Source organism: Nomascus leucogenys, chromosome 4 (genome assembly GCF_006542625.1).
Source record: "Nomascus leucogenys isolate Asia chromosome 4, Asia_NLE_v1, whole genome shotgun sequence".
In the NCBI taxonomy this organism is placed as follows: Eukaryota; Metazoa; Chordata; class Mammalia; order Primates; family Hylobatidae; genus Nomascus; species Nomascus leucogenys.
Window position 1 is genome coordinate 150,108,670 of NC_044384.1, and position 5,379 is coordinate 150,114,048.

General features: G+C 63.5%; 1 pseudogene; it reads left to right on the top strand.

The window, feature by feature from the left end:
- The first annotated feature begins 1,229 nt into the window (after positions 1 to 1,229).
- Positions 1,230 to 3,023, top strand: LOC115834731 (annotated as a pseudogene).
- The last annotated feature ends 2,356 nt before the right edge of the window (positions 3,024 to 5,379 follow it).

The window sequence follows — 5,379 nt, forward strand, 5'->3', positions numbered from 1 at the left end:
ATATTTTATTTTTCTTTATTTTTTTTTTTTTTTTGAGATGGAGTCTCGCTCTTTCGCACAGGCCGAGTGCAGTGGTACAATCTCTGCTCACTGCATGCTCCGCCTCCCGGGTTCACGCCATTCTCCTTCCTCGGTCCCCCGAGTAGCTGGGACTACAGGCGCCCGCCACCACGCCCGGCTAATTTTTTGTATTTTTTTTTGTAGAGACGGGGTTTCACCGTGTTAACCAGGATGGTCTTGATCTCCTGACCTCATGATCCGCCCGCCTCGGCCTCCCAAAGTGCTGGGATTACAGGCGTGAGCCACCGTGCCCAACCTTATTTTTCATTTATTATTTTTATTTTTTCATAAGTTATCAGGGTACAGATGGTGTTTGGTTACATGAGTAATGTCCTTAGCAGTGATTTGTGAGATTATGGTGCACCCATTACCCAAGCCATATACACTGCACCATATTCGTAGTCTTTTGTAGAAAACTGGAACATTTTTGAAAGGTGATCTGCTTGACAGCTTTCAAAGAGTACAAAACCTTGTGAAGTAGCAGATGGCTATAGTAGTAGTGGCTATAGAACACTCTGTCATCCAGAAAGTTCCACTGCGTGGAACTGAATCAGAGCCTCTCACTCATGCAGGGTTTCCTGAAGCTCACAGCTGCTTGTGTGACTAGCAAATGGTCACCGGTCCGATGACCGCCGTGGACAAGCCAACCCCTCCCAGTGCTGTCCCCAAATCTCCCCTCTCCTGGTGACGCCCAGCAGGGCTGCCTGGGCCATGACCACAGGCCTCCACGATATCCTTCCCCTCAGCTGGCAGGCGACCTCCTGGACGGCCTCCTCTCAGTCAGGACAGGGACCCCGACTTGCTGAACCCCCAGGGACAGCCCCCACATGCATGCTTTTCCCCTCCTAAGTGTGTCGGCAGGCCTGCCTCTTCCTGTGTTAACCCCAACTCACAAAACACCAGCAGAGCCACGCAGGCCTCACGGAGGCCAGGCTGGAGCGGGTTCTGTTGAAAAACTGCTGAGAGGAGGTTTGCTTTGCTTCTCAGCGCTCCACATGAGGGGGCTGCAGGCTGGTGTGCATGGGCCTGCTTTTGCCTGTGTGTGGCTGAGGGGTTGGCGGTTTCAGAGCCTCGGCACAGGCAGGAGCAGGTTCGAGGCTGCCTTGGCCGCGGCCCTGGGTGGCTGGTGGGTGAGGTTTGAGGTTTGAGGTTTGAGTGTGGGATGTGAGGCAGGGGGCAGCGAGGCGCTGGGGTCGGATGGGCAAGGAGGCCGCAGAGCAGAGTGCGAGGGCCGGCCGTGGGGCCTCTTTCTCCTGCACTCACACACACTTCTTTCCCCGCTGCAGGCTCCAGTGCAGTCACTGTCCGGGGACCTGGGACTCGGCCCACGTGCACGTCCTCTTCCACCTGTGGTGGGACAGGGCCGGCCGCCGGGGGCTGGTGAAGATGCGCATCTGGGGCCAGCGGTGCAGGCTGTGCCCTGCGCCCGGGGACTGCCAGGTGAGGCCCCCGGGCGAGCAGCCCTTCCTCAGCAGGCTGGTCTTGCACATCCTGCAGGACTGCTACGGGGATGGCCTCGGCCCAGCCCGGCACCCCAGGGAGGCCTATGAGGGCTGCTGTGAGGCCTGTGAGCTGGGGGTCTGCTTCCTCCAGAAGGCCCCAGACCCTGCCTGGAGTGCCAACACCACAAAAGGCAACTTCCCCGCCACGGCCTGGGATGGCACTGGCGCCGTCTCCAGGGGCAAACCGCTGCCCACCCCTGGCGACGACCTCGGCAAGGGTGGCGGTGTCATCGCCATCCCCTTCTCCCTTGTGGGCACCAGCAATGACCAGGTGCCTGCCGCTGAGGGCCCTGCCACCCCTGCAGGGGCCTCTCTCCCTGTGACCGGCAGCCGTGGGGCCCTGCTCATCGGCCGGGGTTCCATCTACCTGTCTGGGGATTCTGTGGCCGTGCCTGGGGGCAAAGGCTTCCCGGTGGCCATTGGAGACCCCCTCCTCCACGGCCCCGGCCTCCTCGGCAGCAGCATCCAGACCTTCGAGCTCAAAGGCTTCGTCTTCAAGGGCCGGGGCTCCCTCTGCAGCCCCGTTTGCGTGGCCCAGGGCCGGGGCCCCGTCTCCCTCAACAATGGCCTCGTCCCTGCGGGGAGACACACGCCCACTGTGTTCTACTGCGTGAGCCTCTCGGCCAGCGGGGAGGGCTCCCTCACCTTCCCCTCCTCCCTCACCAGCATCTTCACCAACACCCTCTCGGAGCCCACCGATGGCCCTGTGGCCACTAAAGAGGCCTCCATCACCTTCCCCTTCATCTTTACTGATGTCAAGGATGCCGTTGCTGAGGTGGCTGAAGGCAACGGGAAGGAAGGAGGCGGCCAGGGCCTCGCCCCTGCGGGTCACGACCCCCTGCCAGAGACCAGTGCTGGTGGCCTCCCCTCCCAGGTCAAGGGCTCCCTTGCACCCTCCTTCCCTGCTGACGTCCAAGGCACAGATTCCTTTACTGACATCACTGAAGGCAAAGAGAAGGAAGGTGGCCTGGTCACCGCGGGTCACGACGCCCCTCTGGGGACCAATGCCGAGGGTCCCATCATGGTTAGTGAGGGCTCCATCACCATCCCCTTCTCAGTCTTCGATGTCATAAAGCGCAAGGGCGGTGGCCACGTTGCCTACGGCCCCCAGGGCAATGGCTGCGTCTCCCAAGGCTATTACCAGAAGAGGCGGCTGAGGTCCAGGTTCCACAAGGCCCGCTGTGGGTGCCGCCGGGAGGAAGACGAGCGCCCTGGCCGCGCCTGCCGCAGGCTGCACACCGAGCCCTACGAGGACTTCTGGATCTGGGTGTCCATGGCCGTGTGCGTCTTCTGGCTGATGTGCATGTGTCGGCTGAACCCCGGGATCTACCCGCAGCAAGTGTGACGCCCCGAAGTTCAGGCAACCCTCGCCTCTGAGATCCCGCCTCGCCTCCGAGACACCCCCCAACCCCGCCTTTGAGACGCCCGCCCCGCCTCCGAGGCCCCGCCCCCGCCTCCGAGACCCCGCCCCCGCCTCCGAGACCCCGCCCCTCCGAGACCCCGCCCCGCCTCCGAGACCCCGCCCCCGAGACCCCGCCCCCGCCTCCGAGACCCCGCCCCCTCCGAGACCCCACCCCGCCTCCGAGACCCCGCCCCCGCCTCCGAGACCCCGCCCCCAGCCTCCGAGACCCCGCCCCCGCTTCTGAGACCCCGCCCCCTCCGAGACCCCACCCGCCTCCGAGACCCCACCCTGCCTCCGAGACCCCGCCCCCGCCAGCAGCCCAGTCCCTCCTGTCTCTTGCCCCTGGTGGTTTTGTGGGTCTGCCCTGAGCTGTTCCTGTGTGCTCCAGCCTCTTCCTGTGTGTGTAACTCCAATAAAACCAAGCAAAGCCAGCCAAGCAGCCCTCCACCCAGGGGAGGTTTCCAGGCCAGAGAAACCTGGGCCGGTCCTTCTGTCCCTCCAACCTGCAGGGGCCCCTCACGCCCACCGCTTCTTCCCCTGGGGAGAGCTCCCTCTTGGGGATTCCGAATTCCTGGCCATGTGTGGCTCCTGGGATAGGACAGGAAGCTTTGGCTCAGGCTCCGTGTCAGGTGCAAATTAACCTCCCTCCTGTGTGGACCCAGGGGGCTTGTGGAAGAGGCCACTTACCTCTCTCCAGGAAAGACTCAAGTCCCCGCTGACACTGGCCTGTCACGCCCTCCCTCTTCCCTCCAGCCTCAGTGTAGCCTCGGGAGGGATCTTGGCACCTCTCATCCAGAGGGTGGGGGGCCACGGTGGGGCTCTGAGTCTGTCTGGGTTTGAGAAATTCTATCCACTGCTGATGACAGAAAACTCTCCTGTTACTCAAAGCCACACACTGGATTTTCATTTTAAAAGAGCCCTGTTTCCATTTCCTAGGGGCGGGGGTGTTGGGATACCTGGCTGTCCCAGCCAGGTGGGGGCCTGACAGTGGCAGTGTCTGGGTCCGACTGTCCGGCCTCTCAGGCAGGGTCAGCCCTGAGGGTCCTGGGAGGTTGGGAACTGCCTGGGGAGACCCTGGGGTCTGCGACTGGGGAAGCCCTGCCCTGTAGAAAGGGGAAGCCACGTCCAGGGCCCCTGGTGGGGAGGGGTCCAGCCCGGAGATTCTGCCTGCCAGGCTGGCCTGGACCGCTGGGGTGTGCGGGGGAGGCATGGCGGGGGGGTTCTCCCACACAGCTGTGGTGGGCTCGGATGCAGGTGGTGCGGGGGCTTCAAGGGGAAGCAGCAGAACCTCTGGTCCCAACCCAGCACCCTCTGCTTACGGGGCATGGATGGAGACCCCAGCGGCCCCAGGAGGCTCCACCCTGCACAGAGGCTGGAGACAGCAGCCAGCCTGCAGGTGACATGGATGAGGGTCCAGGAGAAACCCGAATCCAGGGCCTCAGGGCCCAACTGCAGGGACGGGGTCCCAGGAGAAACCCCAATCCAGGGCCTCGGTGGCCAACTGCAGGGACGAGGGTCCCAGGAGAAACCCCAATCCAGGGCCTCAGGTCCCAACTGCAGGGACGGGGGTCCCAGGAGAAACCCAATCCAGGGCCTCAGGGCCCAACTGCAGGGACGAGGGTCCCAGGAGAAACCCCAATCCAGGGCCTTGGGGGCCAACTGCAGGGACGAGGGTCCAGGAGAAACCCCAATCCAGGGCCTCGGGGGCCAACTGCAGGGACGAGGGTCCCAGGAGAAACTGGAATCCAGGGCCCCGGGGGCTCAACTGCAGGGACGAGGGTCCCAGGACAAACCCGAATCCCGGGCCGCCGGGGCCAACTGCAGGGATGCGGGTCCCAGGAGAAACCCCAATCCAGGGCCTCGGGGGCCAACTGCAGGGTGGCAGGAGCCCTACATGCTGACTCAGAGGGCCCAGGCCAGCCTCGTCCTGGGATGGGTTTTGGGAATCTGCTTTCCTCTAGTGGGGCACGGGCGCTGGGGGCCTCCTGGGTGGGCAGCTTGGCCGCCTCAGGCCGACAGCAGGTGCCCCTCCCCACCCCTTCTGCCCAGCACTATGGGGTGGTGGTCTCAGGGGCTGTGGGCAGGGAATCACAGGAGCACCTGGGGCCCCAGGCAGGGAGCACAAGGCTGTGACCTTGCCCTTCTCCCATCGCCTGCCAGGCCACCTCTGGCTGGGAGCATGCTGGGGCCCAGAGGGTGGGTGAGTTCTGGGGCCCAGGGCAGGGAGGGGGCAGGGAGGCTCTGTGTTCTGGATCCACGCCCCTGCCCTCAGCGCCACCCACGCCAGGAGCCTGTGCACAGGTGTCCCCGTATGAGCACAAGAGGGGCCACCCTGCAGTGACCTTGCTTGGTCACATGGCTACTAAAATGTGGCCACCGAAGAGGAAGAAGGGAAGGCTGGCACCTTCACTACAA